We start from the raw sequence: 15,851 nt of genomic DNA on the forward strand, positions 1-15,851 counted from the left end.
AGATGAAGTAATTGAGATCCAAAGAGGTTAAGTGACTTGTTCAGGGCCACAGAGCAGACACAGGAGTAAGCAGACTCCTGACTCCTAGTACTGTGGTCTATCCATTTGTCTGTGCACGGGAACTAATAAGTTAATAAATAGATAAGAGATATACCCAGGAGTACTAAATTCATTTATAGGGTGGCATAACTTGGGGAGGACTCCACAGCAAAAGACAAGACAGCTAGGGTGGTATAACTAGGGAGATGAGAGATTAGTCAAGGACTGGGTCTTGGAGGAGGGGATTTGTGAGGAAAGATGAGGTTTGGCTAATTTAATTGGGGAGGGAGTTCCATGCAGGGGGAAATGCATGAGCAACGGTCAGAGACAAGATATGCAAGAGAGATACAGGTAGAAGGAGGGACAGATTTGTCACTGGACCACCTCGGTTATTGCACTCATTACTGCAGCAAGACCAAGTAGAAAGAGCATGGGCCTGGGAGTTAGAGGACCTGGGTTCTAACCCCCAGCTCTGCCACTTGACTACTGTGTGATCTTGGGCAAGTCACTTAACTTCTCTGTGCCTCAGTTTCCTCATTAGTAAAAAGGGGATTCACTACCTGATTTCCCATTTGTTTAGACTGTGAGCCCCAGGTGGGTCAGGGACTGTGTCTGCCCTGACCATCTTGTATCTATTCCAGTGCTTACGACAGTGCCTGACACATAGTAAGTGCTTAAGAAATACCATGATTATTATTGTCATTATTATTATTATTACTATTTTAACATGTCCTCTCCTTGGGTGACTTCAATTCCAAATGGCTGAAATCACCCTACAAATACTGTTGCAATGTGCTCTGATTATTTGAAGGACCCATACTGTAACTGAAGCATTATTTTCAAGTGTCTGCCTTGCATAATATTGAAATAAACATTTTTAGTATTTTTTTTAATCTTGAAGACTTGCTTGCCCAGCCAAATTTGCTACTCTGGGTCAGTCCTAAAGGACCTAATGGGAAATCCACCACTGACTGAAAGTGTTGCTCGAGAGGAGTGAAAAGTTTGAGCTGAGGTGTAGCAGGTCTAGATAAGAGGGAGACAACTGGTGGGGAACCTTGAAGCTAGTGGTCAGGGGTTAGCCCAGCCCTTGGAAGTTTTTGAGGACTACTGGGACCTGAAGGATTCAGCTTGATTGAGTAGGGCCCCTCTCCTCTTTGATGTCCTCCTAAAACGTCTACATCTGGTGGCTTCGGGGACCAGCCAGCTGTTCCTAGCTTTGGACATCTGCCATCTCACCTCTGACAGCTCCTAGGCCCCTGCCTTTATGTTTATCTTATCCTATCTACTTCGACTCCATAAGGCAGAGAGCTTTGATTTGCATTTTAGCACACATCTTGTCTCTGCCAGTTTCTCTTTTAACAAAATACAAAGTCAGATGCACAGATCTTTAAGGAAATACGAAAGTGTGAAAGATACAACCCCAAGATCTTAACCAAATGTTCCTTTAGAGCTTTGCACATTGTAGATAAATGATTCTGTCAGGAGGTGATTCAATCACCATTCATTCCCCTTCCTAGTCACTCAGAGTCCTATCCTGATCTCACTCATCTCAGCCCTTGAACTAAGTGCCTGTTATCTAAAACTATATATATGTAATTCTACATATAATTATGCACATATATGTATTTATATCTATAATTATAGATACATATATACATAGTAATATATATATATATATATGTATATATATATATATATAACTTTCCTTGATTGAAAACGATATTTTAGACAGTAATACTATCTAGGCAGCTTGTGTAGTATGCTAATAATTATTCTGATAACCATTTTCCTCTTAAGTATTTTATGCAAACTCCTGGAAAACCAATGAATCAATCAGTAGCATTTTGAGCAGCTACTGTATTCAGAGCACTAGACAAAGTGCTTGAGAGAGTACAGTACAATCAATAGACAAGATCACTTGCCCTTATGGAGCTAATAGTCAAATGGAAGAGACAGACACTAAAATAACTTACAAATAGGTGGAAGAATGAAAAGGGGATAGATATATGAGTTAGTCTCTATATGTTGCCAACTTGTACTTCTCAAGTGCTTAACAGTTTTCTGCACACAGTAAGTGCTCAATAAATACGATTGAATGAATGAATGAATAATAGAGTATGTAAGAAATGTAAATAAGCACTGTGGGGGTGTGTGAGTCCTTAAAGAGATTAAGTCGTGCAGAAGAGCTGGATGGCAGTTAAAGGATATAAACTGAGAGATTAGAAATTAATTGAGGAAGCCTTCCTGGAAGAGATGGGATTCCAGAGTGGCTTTGAAGATTGGGTGTCAGATTTGGTCTGCCAGTGTGGTCTGCCAGATTTGAAGGGGGAAGGAGTACCACGCAGCAGGAAGGGCATGAGCAAGAGAGCCCTTGGTGGGAGAGACAGCAAGGAACAACAGACAAAAAGATGGGTAGTTGTTGTTGTTTTTCAAATGGAGGCTTGCATTTTTCTAGAGGTCATTTTAAAATACACTTGCTCTATCTGCTAGGCCAACACCCCTCCTCATCCCACCAAAAAAACCCAACAAAAACATTTTAGTTCCTGCCTGGACTTTCCCTGATCTGAACTGTCTGCATTTCAGGGTAATCTTGAGGTCTTTAGCTTTCCCCATTCTGGATGACATGTTTCCAACTAGTGTACCCCAAGATTATTGTTGTAAATTCCTGTCTCCAGCTCATGTCAATCAATCAATCAATTGTATTTACTGAGTGCTTACTGTGTGCAGAGCACTGTACTAACCTGTCTGGAAGTTAAAACCCCTTTAAGGTGTGGGAATCTCTTGGAAATCCACTATCCGGTCTTTTCCCAAGCAAGAGCCAGTAGCTGTGGTTCAAGAGGTTTTTGTGAATTTTCATCTCTCCCCACGTTTAGAGTGATCCTAATTAAGTGTACACCTGTAGGACTATAAGATCCATAAGGGCAGGGATAAGATCCGTAAATGCAGGGATTATGTCTAGTAACTAAATTTTTCTGTCCCAAGCAATTACTATAGTGTTCTGCACATAGTAAGCACTCAATAAATACCATGGATTTATTGATAGGTGTCATTCATAAGTTCCTGGAATACAGACAAGCAGGCTCCCCTTTTGATGCTAAAAAGAGGTAAAAATTATTTACTTAACTAAATATAGATAGTTATAGATAAATTTAGACAGTATAGTCCCTAGATATGATCCCTGCCTTCAAGAAACGTAGCGTCTAGTGGTAGGAATAGACACTAAAATAAATTACAGGTAGACGGAAGCAGCACATAACTTCACTATGTACCATACATGAGTACCCAGCGTGGCTCAGTGGAAAGAGCTCAGGCTTGGGAGTCAGAGGTCATGGGTTTTAATCCTGCCTCTGCCACCAGCTGTGTGACCTTGGGCAAGCCACTTAACTTCTCTGGGCCTCAGTTACCTCATCTGGAAAATGGGGATTAAGACTGTGAACCCCACGTAGGACAACCTGATCACTTTGTACGCCCCAGTGCTTAGAGCAGTGCTTCACACATAGTAAGTGCTTAACAAACACCATCATCATTATTACCCACTTGAAGCAGAAATGCTGAAATTACAGTAGTGAAGGAAATAGAGTGGGAAAGGCGAGATTAATCAGGGAGAGCCTCCTGGAAGAGATATGATTTCAGAGGGACCTTGAAGAAGAGGAGAGCCAAAGTCTGCTGGATGTGAAGGGCTGGGGGGAGTTCTGATGCAAGGGAGGGCCCAAGCGAGAGGTTGGTGGTGAAAGAGACGAAAAGGGAGCACAGTAGATAGGTTGGAGCTCTTTGTGGACACGGATTGTCACTCTTTATTGTTGCATTATACGTTCCCAAGTGCTTAATACAGTGCTCTGCACACAGTAAGCACTTAATAAATACAACTGAATGAATGAATGAATGAACAGAGTCGCACTTACTAATAACCAGGCTGCTATAAGGTCAGGGAACATGAGGGCAAATCCCATGATAGAATCGAAGTCTTTTAGAGTTTCCTTAAACAGGGATTATCTGTTTGCCCATGTTCTTAGACCTCTTTCACTTGGCTTCTTTTTCAGCCCCCAGAAGCCGGGAGGCTTCAATCTCATCAAGATGAAAAGGCAGAGAGCAAGAATTCTGTCCCTAGGGGTGTTTTACATCAGTTTTTCAATCTATGGTATTTATTGAGCTCTTGCAGCATGCAGAGCACTGTATTAAACATTTGGGAGAAGCAAAGGTCCCATTCCCTGTTTTTGAGGACTTTGTAACCTAGTGGGAAGAGTTCTTTACTTGGCATTGGTTCAGCTCCAGTGGTATCATTAGGTTCCTCTGGAGCTGCAGGTACATGAAAAGCCTTTTGGCCTTCCCATTACATAAGCAATCTTGCTGTGGGCAGGGAATGTATCTGTGATACTGCTATATTGCACTCTCCCAAGTGCTTAGTAGAGTGCTCTGCATGCAGTACGTGCTTAATACATACCACTGATGATGACAAGCCCAGTAATACCTCCTGCCAGATGTTAATCATTACATTAACATAATACTAATTGTGATATTTGTTAACTATTATGTGCCATGAGCTGTATTAAGTTCTGGGGTAGTTATAAGCAGATTGGTTATCATTCCTGTCCCACTGGGGCTTACAGTCTAAGGGAGAGGAAGAACAGGTATCTTGTCCTCATTTTTACAGATGAGGAAACTGAGGCACAGAGAATTTAAGTAACTCGCCTAAGGTCATATAGCAATCAAGTGGCAGAGCGAGGGTGAGAAGGACCCTGATCTCCTGACTCCCAGCGTGGCTCAGTGGAAAGAGCACGGGCTTTGGAGTCAGAGGTCATGGGTTCAAATCCTGGCTCTACCAATTGTCAGCTATGTGACTTTGGGCAAGTCACTTCACTTCTCTGGGCCTCAGTTCCCTCATCTGTAAAACAGGGATTAAGACTGTGAGCCCCCCGTGGGACAATCTGATCACCTTGTAACCTCCCCAGCGCTTAGAACAGTGCTTTGCACATAGTAAGTGCTTAATAATGCCATCATCATTATTATTATTATTCCCACTTGGGAATGGGTTTCTAGAAGTTGGCATGACAGGGGTGATTGCAATTCAAATCTTACAGTTCACATATTCTAATGGCATTGCAGAAGGATAAATTGAAGCCTTGACCTGGCCAGAACACCATATGGAATTTTTTTTTTTTTTGGTCTAGCTCATTGTTGAGAGCTGTTGAAATTAGTTGAAATTTTGAAATTAAGTTGAATATTTGGCAGTGTTTTACCCTGTCTGTCTGTCTCCCACTGCCCCTAAGATTGCAAGCTCCTATTTTTTTTTAAAAAAAAATGGTACTTGTTAAGCACTTAATATGTCCCAAACACTTTACCAAGCACTGGGGTAGATATGAGATAATCAGGTTGGACAATGCCTGTCCCAAGGCGGAGTGGATAGAGACTCTGCCCTGGGAGTCAGAAGGACCTGGGTTCTAATCCCGACTCTGGCACTTGTCGGCTATGTGGCCTTGGGCAAGTCACTTCACTTCTAGGTGCCTCAGTTATCTCATCTGTAAAATGGGGATTAAGACTGTGATCCCTCCATGGGACAGGGACTATGTCTAACCCAATTTGCTTGTATCCACCCCAGAACTTAGGACACTGCCTGGCACATAGTAAGCACTTAATAAATACAATTACTATTATCATTATTATTATTATGTCCTACATGCGTCTCCCAGCAAGCCCTTGGCGGACTTACTATTCTGTGTGGAGCCGATGGCTGGCATCCCATTTGCAAAAAGGCTCAACTCCTCTCTCTCCATGCAGTTGCTTGCTCTTCTGCCCTCCCCAACTCCAGATGCTGGCAAACCTCCAACTCCAGAAATACTTCTTAGCCCAGACAACCCATTACCCTGGCAGCAGGAGGAAGGCATGAATGAGCTACCAACTGCAGCCAAATGATCTGTTCACATCCCATTGCTCTGCTAACTCAGCTACAGAAACGTTAGTGCGGTTCAGGGCGGATGGTAATAGCTGACTCAGTCTCCCAGTATGGGCAGGCTGAATCTGGGACTCTGACCAGGGCCTCCAAGATGCTCTTTTCCTCTCTGGAAGCCCACTCATTGGCAAGATGCCATCATCAGTTGGTATTCCTGACTTGGAGTTGGGTAACAGTAGGTAAACAAGAATGGCAGCCCGTAGGAAAGGAAAACACTTAGCTACGTTGGATCTTAGCAGGGTTGGGTGACAAGGAGACTAAGCCAATCAAGTGATTTCCCCAGCTACGGTCAAATGTCTGTTGTGTAACAAAGGGCTACCCCTGCCTTGGAAGCCCTGCTTGTTTCCAATCTCCCACTGCCCAAAATGGAACTTTTGAGAAAGAATACGCAAAGACCAAATGGACAGGAGGGAGCAGAGGCCCTTTCAGTCTCGCATGTCACCCCCAACCCAGTGAGAATTGCTGCCATTAACAATAGTCAGTCAATCATATTTACTGAGGGCTTACTTTGGGCAGAGCACTGTACAAAGTGCTTGAGAGAGTATGATATAACAATAAAACAGACACGTTCCTTGTCCATAACCAACTAGAGGGGCTGGGAATTCTCACTTCAGGGCTCTTTCCAGGTTTGCCTTATTCTCTCACAGTCTTTCGTTACTTCCCAGTCTGTTCTACTGTAACTCAACTAACGTTTACTAAGCACTCAGAATAGGGTGCATAACCTCAATTACAATGGGGTGATCAAACTCTTATTATTATTATGGAGCGTTATGTAACAGAAAAAAACAACACATTTTTCTTTAAGGCACTAAATCAGCTCTCTCCCTCCTGCTTATCTACGCTCTTTTGCCACTGCACCTCGGCTCACACTCTTTCCTTTTTAGCCAACATACTCACTGTGCCCCATTCTTCTCTCTCCTTCTGAAGACCTCTTGCTCATGCATTTTCCCCCTACCTGGAATTTCCTCCTCCTTCACACATGGCAGACTATCACTCTCTCCACTTTCATTGTCCTTCTGAGATTAAATTTCCTCCAGGAAGCCTTCCTTGATTAATTTCTCATCTCTCCATCCTGTAACCCTCCAACTACTTTGGGTGCTTTGGGGCCACCTAAGCTTATAAGTAGTCCCACATACTATATAGCACTTAGGTACTTATACTCTATTTAATCAATCAAAGGCATTTATTGAGCACTTACATTGTGCAGAACACTATACTAGGCACTTTTTAATGGTATTTGTTAATAATAACAATAATAATGGCATTTGTTAAGCACTTACTAAGTGCCAAGCACTGTTCTAAGCACTGGGGTAGATACAAGGTAATCAGGTTGTCCGACAAGGGTCTCACAGTCTTCATCCCTATTTTACAGATGAGGTAACTGAGGCATAGAGAAGTTAAGTCACTTGCCTCAGGTCACACAGCAGACAAGTGGTGGAGCTGGGATTAGAACCCACATCCTCTGACTCCCAAGCCCATGTTCCTTCCACTGAGCCACGCGGCTTCTTGTAAAGTGTTTATTATGTGCCAGGCACTGTACTAAGCTCTGGGGAAGATACAAGCTAATCAGGTTGGACTCAGCCCATGTCCCACAAGGGGCTCACAATCTCAATCCCCATTTTACAGATGGGGTAACTGAGGCTCAGAAAAGTTAAGTGATTGGCCCAAGGTCACACAGCGGACAAGTGGCAGAATTGGGATTAGAACCCAGGTCCTTCTGACTCCCAAACTCTGTGCTCTTGACCATGCTGCTTCTCAAGCACTTGGGAGACTATAGTACAAAAGAGTAGGCAAACACAATCCTTGCCTGCAAAGAGTATACAGACTATAGTAGTTTACCATTTTAGTACAGTGCTCTGCACACAGTAAGCACTCAATAAATACCATTAAATGAACAAATTACCTCCTCAAAGATTGTAAAGCTTTTGAGGGCAGAAATCACATCTACTAACTCCATTGTATTCTCCTAAACACTTAAAACAATGCTCTGAACACAATAGATAACAAATACTATAGATTAACTGATTGATAGAGAAAAACATGGCCCTAATCTATAAGGAACTCCTATAAGGAATTTACCATCTAATTTTCTCTCACATATCTCCCCTGAAGAACAAATTCACAGGCATTTTCTTACTCCTGAGGTGCAGACAAGGGAAGGCACGTGTCTGAGGTCTAAACACAAGTAGATGATAGAGCCATATTTGGAACTGAACCCAGGATTAGAACCCAGTAGTCCAAGGAAGGGAAGGAGAGGGGAATCAATCAATGGTGTTTATTGAGTGCTTGCTGTGTGCAGAGGACTGTACTAAGTTCTTGGGAGAGAAAGAATATAACAAAGCTGTAGACATGTTCCCTGCCCACAACGAGTTTACAGTCTAGAGGGGAAGAAAAAGAGGATGGAGAAGAAGGGAGAAACATGAACAGGGTCTGTTTCAACCTGATTATCTTGTATCTACCCCATAACTTAATACAGTGCTTGGTATATAGTAAATGCTTAACAAATACCAAAAAAAAAAAAGGAAGAAGAGAAAGTGCTCACTTTCTAATTCTTTGCCATCTCTGCCAACTTTTGTTGCCACTGCTAACAACAAAAGATGCCTGAGCCAGAAGGGGCTAGCTGAGCCAGGGCTCCTGCTGCTTGGGTGGCATTAGCAGGGAATGATAATAATAATAATAATAATAGTAATAATAATAATAATAATAATAATGGCATTTATTAAGTGCTTGCTATGCGCAAAGCACTGTTCTAAGTGCTGGGGAGGTTACAGGTGATCAGGTTGTCTCTAAGGGGGTTCACAGTCTTAATCCCCATTTTACAGATGAGGTAACTGAGGCCCAGAGAAGTTAAGTGACTTGCCCAAGGTCACACAGCTGACAATGGGTGGAGGCAGAATTTGAACCCATGACCTCTGACTCCAAAGCCTGTGCTCTTTCCACTGAGCCACGCTGCTCAGGGGAATAAAGGCCCCTGATCTGCAAGTTGCAAGGTGAACAGGATCCTTGCAAATTGGCCCAGCAGAATCAATCAATCGTATTTATTGAGCGCTTACTGTGTGCAGAGCACTGTACTAAGCGCTTGGGAAGTACAATTTGGCAACATATAGAGACAGTCCCTACCCAACAGTGGGCTCACAGTCTAGAAGGGCAAGACAGAGAACAAAACCAAACATACTAACAAAATAAAATAAATAGAATAGATATGTACAAGTAAAATAAATAAATAAATAAATAGAGTAATAAATATGTACAAACATATATACATATATACAGGTGCTGTGGGGAAGGGAAGGAGGTAAGATGGGGGGGATGACGAGGGGGAGAAGAATGAAGGGGCTCCTGCTGTGACTCCCAGGAGTGGTAAATATCTATCTGCCTCACCTCCCAGGAGACCCATCAGGTTGCCTAGGCAGATCAGCAGGGAAACTCTCCTTTAGCCCAACCCCAGAGCCCAGAAAGGGTGAAAGGAACCTCATTATAGAACCAGGGCCTGTTGGAAGGAAGCACATACTGGAGAGAAACTTTGGGTTCCATTTCTAGCCCCCATGCCTCCTCAAGGAGCAGCAGGGCAGTTTAGCTAATGCCACACAAACAACAGCAAACACCGAACTAATCGCTTCTCCCTCAGAGGCCATTGCCCAAAGGGTGAAGGCACCCCTGAATCCAGGGTCTTTCCATTAATAATAATGGTAATTGTTAAGTGATTACTATGTGCCAAGTACTGTTCTAAGCTCTGGGGCAGATAAAAATTAATCAGGTTGGACACAGTCCCTGTCCCACACTCTTATTCCCCATTTTACAGAGGAAGGAACTGAGGCCCAGAGAAGTGAAGTGACTTGCTCAAGGTCACACTCCAGATATGTGGCAGAGCCGGGATTAGTACCCGGGTCTTTCTGACTAAGGAGTCCCAGGTCCTCTTTACATAAGTTTACATAAGTTTAAATAAGTTTATGAAAAGCCAGGTCCTCTTTCCACTAAGCCATGCTGCTGTCTGAGCACCCAACAATCCCTTGAATCAACCAGTCAGTCAATGATATTTACTGAGCACTTACTGTGTGCAGAGCACTGTACTAAACAATTGGAGGAACACAATATAACAGAGCTGATAGACATGCTCCCTGCCTACATGAGCTTCCAGCCTAGAGTCTAGAAGGGCTTTAACTGCTATAACTCTGGTCTCTGGGTCCCAGCATGAGCTAATTCTGTCCCAAAAGTTTCAAGGTAGTCCCCCTGTATCTCATATTGGTCACCATAGAAATGCTAGGAAAAGTTCTACCCCCCTGGTCTGAGAGTCTGGGGGTCTGGACCCCAGCATGTTGACTGCTGGTCCAACAGCACACACTGGGGTGTGACTGTCTGGCCCAATTGTTGTCCTCAGACAATGAAGTACCATGTGACGGTTCTTAATGAGTCTCTTCTGAGAGCCCACAATAGCTGCGTGGCTGCAACTCCCTGAATAGGCCTCTTTCTTCCCAGTCGGTGACTGTGGCTGCTCTATTCCCTGGGCTCCCTCCTCTCATTCTCTCTGCTGCCTCCTCTTTCATTGCTTTTCTCTTTCATTTTCCTTTTCTCTCTCTTTCCCTGACTCTCTTCTCCCTTCTCTGACATCTCTTTCAGAAAATCTCACTCATGTTGCCCACCTCCTATGCTCCCCACCCTGGTCTGAATCCCATAGTTGTACAACTGTTTATCAGCTCTCAGTTCCTCCCCAGGACAGGGTGTATTTTAGGATGCCCCAGAGAATGAGGGTGGGAGTTTCAGTGAAGCTTAGGGAGAGACCCCATAGGTTTGACAGGTTCTACTTCTTTTTAGAAACCATCAGAATTTTACTTAAACTCCAAGACTCAGGGACCTCTCTCTGTCCTGAATTCACATTTTTCCTGGGACTTGGGCCCAAGGGCTTAAAGAAATCATTCATCCATTCAACTGTATGTCTTAAGTGCTTACTGTGTGCAGAGCACTGTACTAAGCACTTGGGAAAGTACAATACAACAATAAACAGTGTCATTCCCTGCCCAAAATGAGCTCATATTCTACAGGAGGGGAGACAGACATTAATACAAATAAATAAAATTACAGATACATAAATGAATGCTGTGGGGATGGGAGGAAGGGAAAGAGCAAAGGGAGCAGGTCAGGGTGACGTAGAGGGAGTGGGAGATGAGGAAAAATGGGTCTTAGTCTGGGAAGGCCTCAGAGGAGATGTGCCTTCAATAAGGCTTTGAAGGGAGGGAAGAGTAATGAGATCAGTCCCCTAGACAAAGGAAGAGAGGGAATAATATATCCAGCAACATTCTTCTGGCAGTCAGAAAAAGGAGAAGTTACTGGCGGTAGGGTAAAAATGAGTGGGAAAGAACTATTACCATTAGCATCATTATCACTGTCATGATTATTTTCTCACAAATCCCTAGAGAAAATAACAAAGCAATTAGGCATTAGTCAATGGAATATTCTAGTAGTTGAAACTTGGTTTTAAAGAATGCCTTGCTCTCCTGAAAAGTGGGAGTGTAGTTGCTGTTGCTGCTATTCCTAGCTTTATGATTCTTTCATTGAAAGAAAAATTACATATTTGATCTGAGGGAATGGAGTTCCTTGAGGGCTGGGACCATGCCTTTTATTTCTGTTGTATGCTCCCAAGCACCTAGAGTAAAGAAGCTGCTCAATAAACACTGGTGATGATGGTGATGGTGATGATAATCAATCAATCAATCATATTTATTGAAAGCTTACTGTGTGCAGAGCACTCTGTTAAGCCCTTAGTCTTCTAACGTATGCTATAACAGAGTTGGTAAACATGTTCCCTGCTCACAACAAGCTTACAGTCTAGAGGGGGATACAGACATTAGTATAACTAAATAAATTACGGATGTATACATAAGTGCTATGGGACTGAGAGAGTGGTGAATAAAGGGTGCAAATGGAAGTGTAGGTGGTGAGCAGCCACACTGATCCTCCTATATTTTAATTTGGGGGCTATAGCTTCCTAAAATATTGACGTCCTTAGGAAGGAGCAGCTTCTCCATCCTCTCCTGTGGACATATAAACCCTGATGGTGGGGTCCCTCTGAGATCAGAAGTGAGGGGCTGGTCCCACCTCCTCTCTCTTGGGTTCCAAATTTGGAACCTGGCTGAATTAGAACTGTTGCTAGGTCTGCGATGGTCCTCCTCACTCTTATGGACACAGTCTTGGTCACAGTCGTGTAAATCCCCCTTTGCTAATAAAGACACTACTCTTCTGGAGCGTGAACCGCCCTGCCCGGCCTGGGCTAGGGGAGCTGAGGCCCCAGATGGCCTTTGGGCAGGTATTTCGATGGCAATGGGGGTCTGCCCGGCCGAAGCCAAACGGAGAACCACTCCCTCTTGGATTTGTTCCCTTTATTCACCCCTCCCTCAGCCCCACAGCACTGATGTGCTTCCTCTCCTCCTCCTCCTCCCCATCCCCCCAGGCCCTACCTCCTTACCCTCCTCACAGCACTTGTATATATTTGTACAGATTTATTACTGTATTTATTTTACTTGTACATATTTACTACTCTATTTTGTTAATGATGTGCATAGAGCTATAATTCTATTTATTCCGATGGTTTTGACACCCGTCTACATATTTTATTTCGTTGTCTGTCTCCCCCTTCTAGACTGTGAGCCCGTTGTTGGGTAGGGACCGTCTCGATATGCTGCTGATTTGTACTTCCCAAGTGCTTGGTACAGTGCTCTGCACACAGTAAGTGCTCAATAAATACGATTGAATGAAAGAATGAATGATTAATAATTGTGCTTACTATATGCCAACCACTGTACTAAGTACTAGGGGAGATACAAGATAATCAGGTTGACCACAGTCTCTGACCCATATGGGGCTCCCAGGAGAACAGGTATTTACAGATAAGGAAACGGAGACACGGGGCAGTTAGGGATTGGTCAATCCTCAGGCTCCTTAGTGAAACTAAGGGCATTTATGTTCAATCCACTGTATTGGCATCTCCACCCCAGTGAGCTGACCCTTCCAGGCCGTGGATAAGAATTTGTAGCATGGCTGGAATGTATCTGACTGTGCTGGAAAGATTCATCAGTGGTATGGAAGGACCATTGGAAAAGCAGTGTGGTCTAATGGAGAGACCACAGGCCTGGGAGTCCTAAGGACCTCGGTTCTAATTCCGAGTACACCACTTGTCTTCTGTGGGACCTTGGGCAAGTCACTTCTCTGTGCCTCAGTTACCTCATTTTGTAAATGGTGATAAAGACTATGAGCACTACGTGGACAGGGACTGTGTCTAATCCAACTACTCTGTATCTACCCCAGTGCTTAATACAGTGCCAGGCACATAGTAAGTGTTTAACAGCATGGCTAAGTGGTCACGGTTCCCACCGCTGCTGATTCCTACCATTATTTGCCCAACTCGGGTGGCAGTGGCCCTGGCAACTGGTGGCAATCACTCGGTCCCACAGTCCCAGCAAAACTGGTCTTTCCAGGCTATTTCTTGTTCTATCCTGGAAATTACAGTTCAGCATCTGGCCCATAGTAAACGCTTAACAAATACCATTTTAAAAAAGGACCAATTATGCTAAGAGCAAATTGAAGTGATGTTTCTGGTTAATGGAGGATGGGAGCAAGGGTGGTGGTGGCAGAGACAAGTGGTGGCAACTGTGGTGACAAAAGAAAATGGTGGCTGAAGGCAGCTCAGAAACCCCCTCCCATCCCTGTTCCTCTTGCTTCCTTTCTGCCTTTCTCCCCCTGTCTTTTTCCTCTCTTTCTCTTTGTCTCCTCCTTCCTAGTCTCTTTTCCTCTGACCCATTCTCTGCCTTCCCCCCACTGGCCTGTATTCTTTTTGTCTTCACTTTTTTCTCTACTCTGGTTTTTTTGGCCTCTTCCCCTAGGGGTCACATGTTGGGCCCCATAAGATCTTGTCACCTTAAAAGAACCTCTGGTTATTTTGAACCAAACACTTTTTCCTGAGAGGCTGCCCCTATTTTCTGTGGCAGCCTCTCAGCCTCTAAATAGAAAGCAAAATGAAGCAGAAAGCAGAAAATGAAAAACCAGCTTAAGGCAAGATCATCTGCTTCTCAGACCCTGGATAAAACTCCCTTAGCACATGGCCAGGTTTGGGGAATAGGTTCCTGCAGCCTGTGAAAATATTAGGCCTCTGAATTCCAGATAAAACTATTTATTGTCCCAACGCATTTCATAGCAATTCTGTACCTGTCATCAATACTCTTCTTTTACTGCCACAGACACGTGATAATCTGATCTGGAAGAAAAAAAGGGAGCAGAGTATCTGTAGAAACAAATATCATCAAATATCCTGGCTCCCATCCCAGGGTTTCAATAAAAACATAGGAAGGAAGACGGCAATACAACTCAGCTCACATCAGCAAGTCTACTCTGTATCTCCAATAAATCATTAAGAGAGTATTTTCAAGCTTCTCTTCTGATCTTCGGGATACCTAGTTAGGTGTTTGAGCCCCTTCAAATGGAAGGAAAGTGGTGGTGTCAGGCGGTCAGGCTGGCAAAATATCAAATAGGTGTCTTCCTTAGGATTTTTTTTGCACACTTTCTCTTTCACATAATAATAAGAATTCAGTCAGTCAGTCAATCATATTTATTAAGCACTTACTGCGTGCAGAGCACTATACTAAGTGCTTGTATTTGTGTACCTTCTAAACCTAAGATTTGAGGTAGTATTGTGTGGTAATTTATAAATCTTTGGATTGGGCTCCTTTCTGCAAGTAAGAAAATACAGCAGGGTTCTGAATTTCCCATTTGGGTTTACAGGTCCTAATAATAATAATAATAAAATAATGATAATGATGGTACTTGTTAAGGGCTTACTATGTGCCAAGCACTGTTCTAAATGCTACAGTAGATACAAATTAATCAGGTTGGACATAGTCCCTGTCCCACATGGGGCTCAAACTCTTAATCCCCATTTTACAGATGAGGCAACTGTGGCCCAGAGAAGTGAAGTGACTTTCCCAAGGTCACACAGCAGACATGTGGCAGAGCCAAGATTAGTGCCAAGTCCTTCTGACTCCCAGGCCTGTGCTCTATCCACTAAGTCTTGCTGCTTCTCAGAAACCCCACACACATATGTACACACCCGCTGTTTTCCTTGCCCTCCAGTCCCCACCACCTTAGTTTCTACTGGAGGAGGTTTGAATGACAGGGTGAGGGCAAAAGGAGTCTAAATTTTAGTAGTTAAGGGCAAATGAAAAATAAACCTGTGGCATTCATGGAGAAAGGCACATTAGATTGGAAAGATTTTTTTTTCTATCTCAATTCTCCATGGCACTCTTAGTAACAAGAGATAAGGTTTCTTAAAACACAGTTTTTGTCCTGGCTTATTGGAGTCCCCTTAAGACATAAAAAAACCCCCATCTCCCATAACTATGATTGCCCTGACTGCAACTGCTAACTTGAAATTGCACAGCTAAGATTCATAGTCTCTGGCAAACCTCTCCACAGAGGACAGCACAACTTTGCTGTAGACACCATGACAGACAAAAGTGAGGTCTGTGTGCCAAGTGTCAGATTACAACAACCCCTCCTTCCCTCCACCTTCCAATTCTTCATTATCCACCCAGAACCCCTTGGGCCAGGTCTAGAATATCAACATTGGTGTTCTTTCAGATCACCTAGAAATTAATTTTAAAAAAACACACACAACAATCTGAATTGTTTTAACACATGGTGAGTGTGTGATTCAGACATTTTTCATAATTCAGTGGTAAAATGAGGTACTTATTCCTCCCAGCTAAGAGCATATTTTACAGCCCCTTCTCTCTTACCCAATAAGAAAGGATACTGGAACTGAGATGCTGTGGGACACCACACCAATCAAGTGGATTTTAAGACCAAATCCAATCTAACA

The sequence above is a fragment of the Tachyglossus aculeatus genome, chromosome 5 (assembly GCF_015852505.1).
Source record: "Tachyglossus aculeatus isolate mTacAcu1 chromosome 5, mTacAcu1.pri, whole genome shotgun sequence".
Classification (NCBI taxonomy): domain Eukaryota; kingdom Metazoa; phylum Chordata; class Mammalia; order Monotremata; family Tachyglossidae; genus Tachyglossus; species Tachyglossus aculeatus.